Raw genomic sequence first — 14,303 nt, 5'->3', positions numbered from 1 at the left:
AGGTGCTTTTATTACAGTGATGCAAAACTTACAAATACAACCCTTATTGTTTGAGAATGAAAAGGAGGGTTCCTGTCATCGCAAAGAATATTTCTGAAATGAAGTCTTTACTGGGGCATGTTTAAAAGGTGATTAGAGGGAGCAGAAGAAAAGACCTGTGCTCAGAAAGAAAAGAAGGCAGAGAGGAAACATGGGGGAACAAAACAGCGTCTTAGTGATTTCAGGCTTGACAGCCTCCAAACTAATATGCTTGACTTCAGTCCTGGTGCAAAGAAACTTCTGAATTTGATAGAAAGTATCAAGCATATCCAAGAAGCTCAGCAAAGCTGAAACTAGAGAAAAGCACCGCAGAACCAATGGACTCTCAAATGCACAAGAACAGGAAAAGACAAGAATCAAGTAGACTGAGAAGAGCCGTATTTGAGGAGCTGAGAACTGATATTGGTTTCTCATTGGAAACCATGCAGCCCCCTCCACCCCAAAAAAACCCACATGCAATAAAGGCTTCCAGAGATGGAAACAGTGCCAGACTCCTAAAATTCTTCATTTTCACAGTGCAGCTTTGAAAATAAAGACGCCTTCAGACAAAGAGAAGCTGAGAGAGATCGCTTCCAACACCACAAGAAACGGCAAAGGGCATTCAACAGCCAAAGGGAAGTGATGTCAGAACAATCTGAATATATTCAAAGGAGCGAAGGATTTAAGAGTGATGTTTTGATGTAGACTTTCAAACTAAGTCCAATACTCTGCAGTTATACCCCAGAAGAGAGAAAGTGCAGTAAAATACATACATACATAAATACATAGTCAATAGCATTTATGCAGATGGAATTATACTGTGAACAAGAATTTCTGGAAGGAAGCTGTGTCTACAAAGGCTGATTGGCTTGTTGCACCCTTCCCCGTGGGGGTTTATTGACCAGCTTGTGACTAGGAGCTTCTAGCAAAACACCTCTGTCCCCTCATCCCAGTAAGGCCTGCATGCAAGTTCCTGTTTTCTGTCCATCCTTATTGTCTAAATGCTAATTCCCGTTTTTTGTTTTTTGTTTTTTGTTTTTGGCCCACCCTTTGCCGGAGGGCCCTGGGAATGCTTCTGACCTTGGTGGTTTTCCACCATGCCTGCCATTGGTGTATAAGGCTCCACTCTTTTTTTTTGGTTTTTCGAGACAGGGTTTCTCTGTGGCTTTTGGAGGCTGTTCTGGAACTCCCTTGGTAGTCCAGGCTGGTCTCGAACTCACAGAGATCCGCCTGCCTCTGCCTCCCGAGTGCTGGGATTAAAGGTGTGTGCCACCAACGCCCAGCAAGGCTCCACTCTTGTTAAAGTAAACGCCTTTCTCCTTGTAAGAATGAGCCACTGTCTTTGTCTTCATTTACATCCTTAATCCTTCCCTTGGTTGGTGAAGTTTAGCCCCCCCTCCCTCCTGTAACCTCGAACACCAGCTCACTACATTGGCTGATTAAAATGTCCATGACTTTGGAGAGGCTGGACTGCTGCAGGTTTGGAGCCCAGCTACTATGTTTTGGAGCTATCTTTAGTCCCTAAAAAGCTATTTCTTTCTTGCCTCTGGGGGCATTCTGATAAACAGATGTAATTTCTCAGACTGTATTAACCTAACAAAACTCTCTTCTGGACCAATCAAAGTGCCAACTTAGAATGCTGTCGGGTAGTCTCTGAAGCCTCCTGAGATTTCTCTACCTGGCTATAACCTGCTTCTCTGATATTTCCACCCAGTTTTTAAAAAATGTCTTGATTTCTGACTTGCTTTGTTCTGTTATGGTGAGCATTTCAAGAAACAACTTCCATGAAATCTGGAGCAATTTAAGTTTGTGACTCCAGGCTATGGTCACTCATATTCGACCTTAGAATAAACTATCTTTATTTTTTTAAACAAACAAACAGGAAATAGTAATGTGTAAGGATATGTACAGAGATTTCATTTGGCTATTATTTGAGAGGTACTGAATGATAATAAGTGACTCTAATCATAGAAACCCTTAAAAGCAGAAATCTTTAATGCCAGGGATGCATCCAAAGATTGAGCCAAAACAATAGGGAAGGTTGAGACATATAAGTAGCCATCAGCAGGAAGTGGCAAGGAATGGGCTCTCACTCCTAATCTGTGGGAAATTCATTCCAGCATCACATTGACTTCTGAATTGTATTTAGCCTTAGGAAACTCTAAACAGAGCATTCAGTGGAACCACACTGTGCTGGATTTCTTACCTACTGTTTTTGTCAATGTTCTGTCGCTGTGAAGAGACACCATGACCATGATAATTATAAAAGGAAGCATTTTACTGAGGCTTGCCGACAGTTTGCAAGGTTTAGACCATTGTCAACAGGGCAGGGAGAAAGGTGACATGCAGACAGGCAGCGGAGCGGTAGCTGAGAGTTCTGTGTCTCCATCCTCAGGCAGTGGGACGACAGGCTACTGGGCCTGGCTTGGGCTTTTGAAAACCTCCAGTGACAGTTCCTCCAGCAAGGTCACACCTCCCAATCCTTTCAAATAGTATCACCGTCTGCTGAGCCAGCATTCAAGTCTTTGAGGCTATGGGGGCCAGTCTTATTGAAGCCAGCACACTTATCCATCTATGAAATAGTAGGTAGATAGGGCTTTAGGTCACAAGTGAGCTTAATTTGCTATGGGCATGTTTCGAAATTGATACACTGAATAGATGAAGTTTTAGAGGAGTTTGGACTTTGTTTTGAGAGGCTATTTTAGTGCCATTCAGCTCGATTCTGTCCAACCCTGTTTCTAAACTCAGTTTGTAAATGCCTATCATTGTCCCCACCCCACCCCCACCTTGAAAAATGGCTGCCTGGGTTTTCTGTTGTATGTCACAGATGTTCAGGAAAGATTCTGTATCTTAGCTGAGTCAAACTCAGATGACTCCCACCCCCGGGAGTTCCAGTGGAGGTTCGACTTGTAGTCCCCAGTGGTTGTTCTTTCTCTGTTGGGTATTTCCCTCATCCTACACATGCTCAGCTTTATCGTCAGCCGAAGACTTACAGTGTAAATCCACAAAAGGCCAATTATGGGCTGCCATCCGTGAAGAACTGACCAGGGCGTCAGAGATGGGCAAACAAGATTAATGGGAAACAAGGAGATACCACTATTTACTTATGCCAAGGTTTGAGGAATTTACAGTTACGTACCCCCTTCCCCCGTCACGAGATAGGGACCCCTCCCAAAAGCTTGTGGTTTTTGTCTTTAAAAGCTGATTGTAACTGAACCTCGGGGCCAATCGGTCTAAAAGCTGACCGAGAGGCCCATCTGCAGATGCCTAATTAAAGCCTCTTGCGTGTTGCATCAATTGGCACGTGGACTCTTGATTCTTGGGGTGACGAATCAGGCTTGGGGCCCCTCCTCAATTCGGGGTACCCCAACAACAGAAAACTTTGAAACACTTTCTATGCATAGGTCTCCCTTTCTAATGCTGTCCTTACAAATTCCAGTTACCCCATCATCCCCAGATGCGGCCTCTCTCTCTTCACTGCAGCTCGGCATTTCCTCCCACTCTCTGGAGACACCTCTAGGCCTAGACCAGGGGCACCGTGGGCCTCGTCCCATTTGCCTTCCTTTCTATTAAAAGCTACATGCTGTATAATCCACATTCCGGTATTTAAAAATAGGCATTTTGTATACTGTGGCCAGCTTTCTTTTACGAGCTATTCTGGTACCCCTTATTTCATCCTGGCTAGAATTCCTGGTTATTATGTCTGCAGATCTTTCATCTAGTTTCTCAGTGTATTCTTCAAAGAGTTTTCTGAGACAAATGCAGATGGCACCCTCCTCTAGAAACTCAAGGTGGCTTTGTGCCTTTCTCCTAACAGGAATGAGTATTTCAATCTCTTTAGCATTTAGACAGTTACAAGTGGATTTCCAGTTTATTGTTTTTGATAAAATCTCATTTATATATTAAATAGTTATCTTCTGTTTTAAGTAATAAAAATTTGTTGAGAATAGCCAGGAGGGTGGTTATCTCCTTCCATTCTGAGGGAGGGAACAACACTGTAGGAAATCACTGAGAAACCACATTGACTGTCCCCTCAGCCCCCCCCTCCCCGTGCACCACATCTGCCAAATAAGGAGAAGGAAAGCCATCACCCCAAAAGGTTGCTCCTAAATCCAAGAGGCAGGCACTGAGGGACCTGAGTGGCTATCTTTACATATAGTCCTTTCAAAACCAGTAATTAGGGCTAAGACCATAGCTCTGTGGGTAAAGATCTTGCTGCTCGAATGGGTTTGAATTCTTGGAACCCACATAAGAGCCAGGCTTGGTAACACATGTCTGTAATCATGCAGACACGGGAATTCCTGGAAGCTGGTGACTCAGCTGCGCTCGTCTGCTGGATGCAGTGAGAGTGAGCAGAAGAGACCCTGCCTCAAACAGGGTGGATGGACAGCAGGGGCCAAAGTTGCCCTTTGACCTTCACAGTATACTGTGCCCCCCCATACCACATACCCCCCTCTCTCACACACACCCCAAAGATAATAAGCCCCTCAAATTACTGACTCTAAAGTGCAAAACTATACTATAAACAAAGATTATCTCTATAATTAGGCTTGATCTAAAATAGACATCACCCTGAATTTGGGTTTAGAATAGCTACGAATCATTTGATATACAAGGAAGAAAACCCCAAATTAACAGCACCGATTCAAGTAAGAGCTTATTTTGTGTGTCTGAACAAGACCAACAGGGCCAACGGCCTCACAGTTGTCACTGTCAAGACTCTGAGCTTTGCTTGCCACTGTAGTTGGGCACCGTATTTTCCTCTAGGAAAGAAGATAGCAATGGAAGATGTGGGAAAGGTCTGAGAGTAAGCCACATCTTTCGCTTGGGCCAGGAAGCAAGACATTTCCTGAGAGACCGTCATCTCAGATTTGTCTACTGGTAGCAGGTTTGAGAAAAACAGGGTTTTTTTTTTTTTGTTGTTGTTGTTGTTTCTGGCTTCCATGACAAAAAGCAAGAAAAAGAGGTATGTAAATAAGCCCACAGTGTCATTGGAGAGGATATAACTTTCTTTCCTGAAAATTTCTTGTATATGTCTGATAGTAAAAAAATCATCCCCACTCATGAGTGAAGTTCAGCCCACATGGATTCCTGCTACTAACATGCTGCTATTTCTTTCATGTTCTTGCATTCATAGCCCCCACAGCTTCGCCAGTGTGTCTCCACCAGCTGGCACACATTGCATCTTTCTCCTACCCCTTCATCCCCTCTCTAGTCCCTTCAACCTTATGCTTCACTCCAGTGGTTTGCAGGTATTATTTTCCCCCAATGAGATATCAGTGGATATGTTACAAATGGAGTTCTGTGGGTCAGTGTCAGTTCTTGTGTGCTGTGACATCTTTAGAAATGCTTGGTCATTAGCTTGTGCCAAGGAGGTGACAGATTGAGGGCAGTCAAATGTCCAGCCTCAATGTAAAGGTAGGCGGGGCCGGCTGAATGACAGGAGCATTGTCATGCAACATGTTGGGGTGGCACTAGTTGCAACAGTCAGATTCTAAATTCATGAGCTGACCCCTTAATTATCTAGGACCAGACAGAACTTGATCTCTTGACATAGGAGAAGAATTTCCCCAGAGGAAAGTGGTGGCTGTTACCAGAGAAAGGGAGTGGGTTTAAACTCACTTGGTAACAGTGTGTGCTGTACAAGCAGGAGGACCTGAGTTCACATCTCCAGACCTAATGTCAAAAAGCCGGAATGGAGGCTCACACTTGTTATCTGAGGGCTGAGATAGGCAGATCGGCAGATCTTTAATGTTCATTGGCCAGCTAGCCTAGGTGAATCAATGAACTAACTTCAGGTTCAGTGAGAGACCCTATCCCAAAGTAAAAGTGGAGATCAGTCAAGGAAGACACCCTATGTTAACCTCTGTCTTCCATAATATGCGTATACAAACTCAAGCGCTCAAGCACATGTGCATGCATCCAGATTAGCAAATGCATATACCACACAAACTATGTGTACACACACACACACACACACACACACACACCAAGAAGCAAGAAACAAAACAAAACCAAAAAACTAAGTGGTAAAGAAATCATGAACCACACTGGCATTCTTTATATTGCTCAATTTCAAAAGGTTGTCTCTAATAATTATGTTCTAATTTGTATTTACTTTAGTACTTATTTAATACCTTAGAGTTTGCTCTTGTACCATTAGGATTAGGCTTCGCCACATTTAATATAAAATGCCAAATAACTTTTCTCTCAGAAGGACAGGGTTGCTTGTTTTGTTTTGTTTTTTTCCTGAATTGTCTAGATGTAGGGGGCCCTGTCCACAGAGTCTTCAGACATGAATGGTGCCTCTGATTTTCTCTCCCAGATTTGGGACTCATTGTGTGCATTGCAAATAGCTGGGAAGAGAACATACAGAAACGCAGCAGCTGTCTTTTTAGGCTGTAACCTGGAAGCCACCGTGTAGGTTTTCTGGTTACCCTAAGGTTGCGCTGAAAGGGGTCCCTTGAGAACCATGCTTTTCTTCCGGGTGTCCATGTGTCCCACTGAAAAATCATGGCTTCTTGAAGAGGACAAACATGCAGGCTGCTTCATTGCTCAATAAAGTTTTTGGCTGAATGTGGGAATGAATGCATTGTACATTATACATTAAAAGCCGGGCGTTGGTGGCGCATGCCTTTAATCCCAGCACTCGGGAGGCAGAGGCAGGCGGATCTCTGTGAGTTCGAGAACAGCCTGGACTACCAAGCGAGTTCCAGGACAGCCTCCAAAGCCAAAGAGAAACCCTGTCTCGAAAAAAAAAACCAAAAAAAAAAAAAAAACCAAAAAACATTATACATTAAAACTGGCTAATGAAGACTAAAGACCAGATCTCCAGTCTTAGACCCAGTACTAGCTTCAAGACTGTATTTAAGGTTAAAATATGGATTTAAACTTCTTTCCTTTTTTTTTTTTTTTTTGGTTTTTCGAGACAGGGTTTCTCTGTATTGTTTTGGAGGCTATCGGTCCAGCTCAGCCTCAAACTCACAGAGATCTGCCTGCCTCTGCCTCCCGAATGCTGGGATTAAAGGCGTGTGCCACCACCGCCCGGCTACTTCTTTCCTTTTTTAATAAACAGGAAATCAATGACTATTTGTTTTAGGGTTCTTTTTAATTTCCACTCGGATTGAATTGTGGTGGGTTTATTTCAGTTTTGTTCATCAATTTTCTAAGTGCCTAATCCTTTTCAAGTGCTGCTTGATTGGAATTATTAATCCTAAAGGAAATATCGCGTTTACAATGATGACCTTTTCTAATCTTAGGCAAGCACCCCTTTGAAAATTTGGGTTACAAATATTTGCATTCAAGGTATTTTCTGTCTAAGGGATATGACATGATGGGAAAGCTGTATCCTGATCCACTGTCTTGTTAAGAACACATCAAGTGCTTTTCTAGCCTGTGGATAAATTCCATCTGAGCATTCCTTGAAGAAGACTCAGAGTTAACTACAAAGATACTGATTTTTCTCCACAGTAGATCAAATACAGTCACTATACTGTATACAGTTCTTATTGTTAAAATCAAGGCAATAAAAGGAAAGCTTAAATTTGACATCTGATGTTAGAGGAAGTTCTGTTCTGTAACACTTTACCAGAGGTTTACTTTTATAGCCCACGATGTAAATATCAAACATCTGGGTGTGGAATACTCAAACCAGAAATTGAAATCTAGACAGATATTGGACTCCACTGGTGGTGTATGCATTGAGATAGGCATAAAATATAAGATTTCCTTGTGATTCAGAAAAGTTTGTGGCTGAGAGATGATAGCTTTGAGGATAAGTGAGAAAGAACACTACAGTTTTATTTTGTTATACACCTTTCTCCCTCTGTCGTTCTGTTCCTCCCCACTCTCTTTGTGTAAGTATGCTTGTATCGTGCGTGCGTGTGTGTGTGTGTGTGTGTGTGTGTGTGTGTGTGTGTGTGTGTGTGTGTGTGTGTAGGTCAGAGGAAAACAAACATTCAGGAGTTGGTTATCTCTTTCCACTGTGAGATCTGGGTATTAAACCCAGGTTATCACACTTGTATGTCAGGCAAGCATGTGAGTTTATGCCTGGATCTGGAAAGGAAGTAGAATATGGTCAACTCTCATGATGGCTTGACTTAAATGACTCATACGTACTCAGGGTGAGACTCTCACCTTTGAGAAGCATGTCATTCACCATGAGGCTTACTTATTGTATTTACTGTATCAGACTTAATTAAAAGTTTGTCTAGGGAAATAGTTTATCTAGAAAACACAAGTAAAAGCAGTGGCAAGTTTCAGGGATTTATCTCTGTTAGTGGAGTTGTTGCTGAGAGCTCTTGAATGCCTGGGTTCAGTTCCCAGGACCAACTTAAACTGAGCATGGTGGCACTTGTCTATAGCCTAGACTTGGGATTGGAGATTGGAGGATAAAGAGTTTAGGATTGTCCTTATAGGTAGTTCAAGACCAGCCTGCAAATACAAGAAGAGCAATAATGTGTCGCACCTGCTGAGCAGCCTGCATCCGAGAATGTAGCGAGGTGGTCGGAATAGATGACACAGAGACTGGTCGGTTGCTTTAAGAAAACTTTGTGCTCCCCAAGTCGGCTTAGGAGAATCCCCCAAGAAAAAACGCTTCCCTTTTTAAAGACTTCTGCCATCCATACACACACAATTCTCCAACCGAGCTCTCACACACCTCTCACAGCTCTCACAGACTTCTCACCCTCCTGGCTGGTGGTTTAATCTCCGGCCCCAGAATCGGGGAGAAACAGCAGGGAGCAGGAAGAAGCATCTAGCCTTGGGAGGGATCAAAGTCATGGTGTTTCAGTGAGCCAGCCCTTATCAGAGCCCTATCAAGAGCTTTATGGCACTGAATTGTTTTCAGTAAACATTATCTCGCAGCTGCCTGCTCCCAGGCTGATGGAGGGGTGGGTTTCCGGCCAGGGTCTATGATCCCCACAATAATGAGCAGAACTGACTTCTGACACATTAGGAGATGGACTGTTGTAATCCAAACTTCATCTCAAGCACATTTATGCCCAAGTATCCCTCTTTTTATCATTGTTCTTTAAGAATGATGAAATCTACATATGATCACCAAGTTCTCTCACAGGATATGACAGCTACTTTGGGTTTGTAGTGTATGGTCACTAGATGTAGTTAATTAGATATAAAAGAGGCAACAGAATCTTCATTTAAACATATGCAAACGAGCCGGGCGATGGTGGCACACGCCCTTAATCCCAGCACTCGGGAGGCAGAGGCAGGCAGATCTCTGTGATTCGAGGCTGGGCTGGATCGATAGCCTCCAAAACAATACAGAGAAACCCTGTCTCGTAAAAACCAAAAAAAAAAAAAAAGAGGTGATTAAGTCACCAGAGTCATGGCCGCTTAAAGGGATTGTGGGCTCCTTGCACTGTTCTTGCTTCTGGACACTTGAGAAGCATGTACTACCTCATTCTGTCTGCCATGACAACTCACCTCAGAGGCCTAAACACATGCAAACTTATTATTTTTGTACCCATTTTTTTTGTATATATTTACAAGGAAAACAAAAATAGAAGATTAGTTTCTAAAAGGAGAAAATATTAACAAAGCAATCTGCTGTTCCTGGATCAAATGATATTTTGGATTTCTAGGATCTTTCTTTTAACGTGGTCATAAGCATTTCCTCTGCTCTTGGCAGTCCCACTGCTACCCAGGGTCATATGCCATCTACAGTTCCTATTGGTGGCATTGAAGAATGACTTACAGTGACAGCTCCATGGTGACAGAGATGAACATGAGACTAAGAGCACTGACTGTGACATCAATAATGAGAGGCATGTTTATTTGTTACCATTCTGTCAAGTGTTCTCTGTTGTGTACTGAGTCATTGAAGTGCCCATCAGGAGAGTTTCTAGAGATCAGGTTCGCTAGACTTCCATAGGGATCATTAGATGAATGTAGGGGAATGGGAGGGTGGTTCACTGGGTAAATTACTTGCTGTCAGATATGAGGACTGAAGATGCATGTGCAGAACACTCACACACCCAAGATAAGATAAACATTTAAAAAGTAATAAGGTGGATGGCTCTTAAGGGTCCCCCCTCCTACACACACTACAGAAGAATGTAGGGCAAGAAATGCATTAGAGGGCTGTATTGGGTATGTCTCTCCACTTACTTTTTCTGCAGATATCTTCACATCAGCCAGGAGGTGAACTTTGGTTGCCAGATGTACGGTTCAGTCCCATGGAGATGAGAAATATTCAAGTGGTCCATTGTGGCTTAAACGCTCCTGCCTCCAATGGGAGCATCCTTCTCTTATGACAGTGTTTGAGACATCGTTTTCAGAGTCTTTGTACTGAGCCTGAGTGTCTCCAAGAATCATTCAGAAATCCCCAAACAACTCAGGATGGTTTCTTCTAGTTCCATCCATTTGCCTGCGAATTTCAAGATGTCATTGTTTCTTTTTTGTTTTTTTGTTTTTTCTGAGTAGTACTCCATTGTGTAAATGTTCCATTCTGAGTGAGATAACCCAGACACGGAGATACAAACATGGTTTGTACTCACTCATTAGTGGATATTAGACATAGAGCAAAGGATTACCAGCCTACAGTCCACAACCCCAGAGAAGCCAGGAAACAAGGAGGACCCTAAGAGAGACATACATAGTTCCCTGGAGAAGGGGAAAGGGACAAGATTTCCCAAGCAAATTGGGAGCACCAAGGGAGGTAGGAGAAAGAGGAGGGAGAAGGGCAGGAGAACATGAGGGATAGAGAAGATTGAGGCGAGAGAATAGAGGAGAGCAAGAAAAGAGTTACCATAATAGAGGGAGCCAGTATAGGTTTAAAGAGAAACCTGGCACTACGGAAATGTCCAGGGATCCACAAGGATGACCCCAACTAAGAATCTAAGAAATAGTGGAGAGGCTACCTTAAATGCCCTTCTCCAATAATGAGAGTGATGACTACCTTAATTGCCATCATAGAGCCTTCATCCAGTAGCTGATGAAAGCAGCAGCAGAGATTCACAGTTGAGCACTGAGCCAAACTCCTGGAATCCCGTTGTAGAGAGGGAGGAGTAATGAGTAAAGGGCTCAAGACCACGCTGGAGAAACCCACAGAAACAGCTTGACCTGAGCAAGTGGGAGCTCACAGACCCCTGTCTGACAGCTGGAGAACCAGGCTATCTGAACGTGGGTGACACTTAGGAGGCCTTGGCAGTCTATGGGGCCTCTGGCAGTGGAACCAGTATTTATCCCTAACACATGCATAAACAGGCTTTGGGAGCCCATTCCCTATGGAGGGATACTTTTTCAGCCTAGACACACCCCCTTGGGGGGAGGGGATGGGTTAGGCTCCGCCCCAAGTGATGTGACAGATGTTGATGATCCTCCATGGGATGCATCACCCTCCCTGGGGAGTGAATGGGGAGTGGGATGGGGGGTTGGTAGGAGACTTGAGAGGATGGGAGGAAGAGGGAACTGGATTGGTATGTAAAATAAGATTGTTTTCAATTTAAATAAAAATTGAAAAAAGAAATCCCCAAACTATGGTTTTCCACCAGATTCTATCAGTTTACAGTTTTTCTCCTGCCAGATACCAATTCCTTGTTTTCTCATCATAAGGAATGCTGTCACCCCTCCCACCCCTAGCCTTCCGAGGTTTCTAGGAAGCAAGGCTTGAAGAGTAACGCTGAGTTTGTTTGTAAAAGCAAAAGGTTTGGTTTGCCCATGTTTTACCTACAGGTTTTATCTTCCTTTTTTACCTTTAAGGCAACATCTGAGGTTTAGCAGAACACTGGTCCTTGATAAAAATGGAGTGGGTGACATTTAATTTTATAGCTAACATTTTCCAGTCACTTTAGCTTATAAACAAAATCCTCTTGCATTGCATTTTTGTTTACAATTACAGGTAGAGAAAAGAATGGATTCTTCACACTTGCGCACTGGCGTAGATCAGACATAGCAGAGAAGACAGTGTACCTTTAACAGTTCCCACTGGGTTAAAGAGCTGTCCACAGTGAGACAACTTCCCTGTGGGCATCCCGACTGCACTTCCGTCTGAAGGGGTGGTGGAGCTCGATCTTTTTAGGCTCGCAGAGTCCCCTCAGCTCAGCCTTTTCCTTTAAAGGAGCAAAGGTGTGTTTTGGTTTCTAGTTCTAAGGGCTATGGTCTGTCCCGATGGGTGGGAGTGGGTATGGTGGCAGATGTGTGTGGTCACATTGCATACCCCGTCAAGAAGCAGAGAGAGATGACTTCTTGTTCATAGCTTGTATTCTCCTTTTGGCTTTTGTTAGCACATTTTATATACAACAACGAGTTTCATATGAAATTTGCATACATTTGCATGACGTATCTCCATTACGTTCCCCGTTCCCCGCTGTCCCATTACTCCCTTTGGTACCCTTCTCCCTCCCTCCTAACCCCAGGACCCACATGCTTGCTTTAGGTGCAAGTTCCCCTTATTACTGTCTCCACTGCTGGACGTAATTCTCTCCCTGCCCTAGCGCTCCCAAGTGAACTCAGGTTTTGTTTTGTCTTTTGTTTGAGGCTAGATCTCACACTGCAAGGCAGATTTGTTGGGAACTCACTATGCAGGCCAGGCTTTGCCTTGGACTTGTAACAAACCTCCTTCCTTAACTTCTACAGTGCTAGGATTACAGACATAAACTACCATGTCCAGATACAGTAGTGGTTTTCAACCCAAAGGGGTCACATATCACATATTTACCTCAAAATTCATAACAGTAGCAAAATTATAGTTGTTATGTAGCAATGAAAATAATTTTATGGTTGGGGTTCCTCACAACGGGAGGAACTGTATTAAAGTGTCAAAGCACTAGGAAGATTGAAAACCACTAAGCTACAATGTGACTTAATAACCGAACTTTAGAAAATGTACACATCTTTCAGTTGATGTGACATTAAGGGTAAATATGTTGCCCACTCTTTGAGCTATATTTACATGTGATGAAATATATGGATTCTAAGTGCACATTATAACAAATTCATGCACCATTAGCATTATAAGTGTAAATCACACCATTGTCAGAAACAAGGTGAGCCACACTGTTGTCAAGATGTAAAGCAGTTCATCACCTTGGTAAACTCCCCATCCCCCTATGTGGCCTCACTCTGTGACAATGACTTTAAAATTTCTAAGTATTAATTAGTGTTATCTGTGTTGAATGCCATGTAATTAGAATCGTACATTGTGTACCTGCTATCATTGGCGTTTAAGGGTTTCCAGCCCGTGGTTCTTTCGGAAGGCGGTGGGAATGGACTACGCTAGGAGAAAGAACACTGTAGGTGTGCTCTTGAAGGAGACATTAGGACCTGGACCCCTTCCTCGCTTTCACTTCTTCACTGGAATAAAGCCAACAGCTTCCCCTGCTGTGTGAAACCCACTCAGGTTTCCGCCTCATCACTAACCCAAAGCAATACGGTCAACTCACTATGGACTAAGACTGCTGAACCTGTGAGCCGAACAAGACTTTTCCTCCTTTTGTACTGATTGAGTCAGTTTTCTGTTGTAGCTGAACTCTTTTTGTTTTGTTGTGTTTCAGATATGTTTTAGCAAATTGGCTTTGGGTTTGGGGTTAATATGTACTGCATTATAAATTATAGCAATTAGGTACCTCGTTAGTCCTTTTACATAGTACTCCTTAAGATCTTAAGAGGGTTGATGACTGACCAGGCAGGCACAAGGAGCACGGGCTATTACTCAACTTATAAAGAGGTTGGGCAGGAAGATTATACATTCATGGGCCTGCCTGGGCAATGGAATGAATTCAAGGCCAGCTTTGTGAATTTAATGAGACTCTCACAATAAAACTTTCCCAAAAGTGTTAGGGAATAAAACTTCCTAGTAGGATGCTTATCAAGCATGGACAAAACCCTAGGTTTAATCCCCAACACACACACCCCACCCCTCCCCCCCCCCACACAGAAGACTGATGACTATTGGTTGGATAATTGAATTCTACATTTAAATAAAGCAATTGCTTAAATAATTTGTGCCTTTCTTTTATTTAGAAGTTAGAATATTTCTTCAGACAATCTGGCGACCATTTTATAATTTAAGTTTTGTATTTTTTCACTTAGTGATTTGTTTCTTGGTCTGTCACAGCTAAAATGTTGAACCTGTTTTTTACCAGATTCCTTCCTTTCCTCTGTGTTGTTCTTCCTTTGGCTTCCTCACTTTTTATAGAACAGGATTCATACTCAAACAGGGGAGCTGAGTGCTATCAGTATACTTCTTGCTCTTAGCTACAACTAAAACTAAGTTCAACAATGATGCTCTAACCAAGAACTCTTCAACGGGATGCCCTTCATCC

This window comes from Mesocricetus auratus, unplaced genomic scaffold, assembly GCF_017639785.1.
Source record: "Mesocricetus auratus isolate SY011 unplaced genomic scaffold, BCM_Maur_2.0 Super-Scaffold_100008, whole genome shotgun sequence".
Lineage (NCBI taxonomy): Eukaryota > Metazoa > Chordata > Mammalia > Rodentia > Cricetidae > Mesocricetus > Mesocricetus auratus.
The sequence above is the reverse complement of the archived record's forward strand: the minus strand, read 5'-3'. Positions refer to the sequence as shown.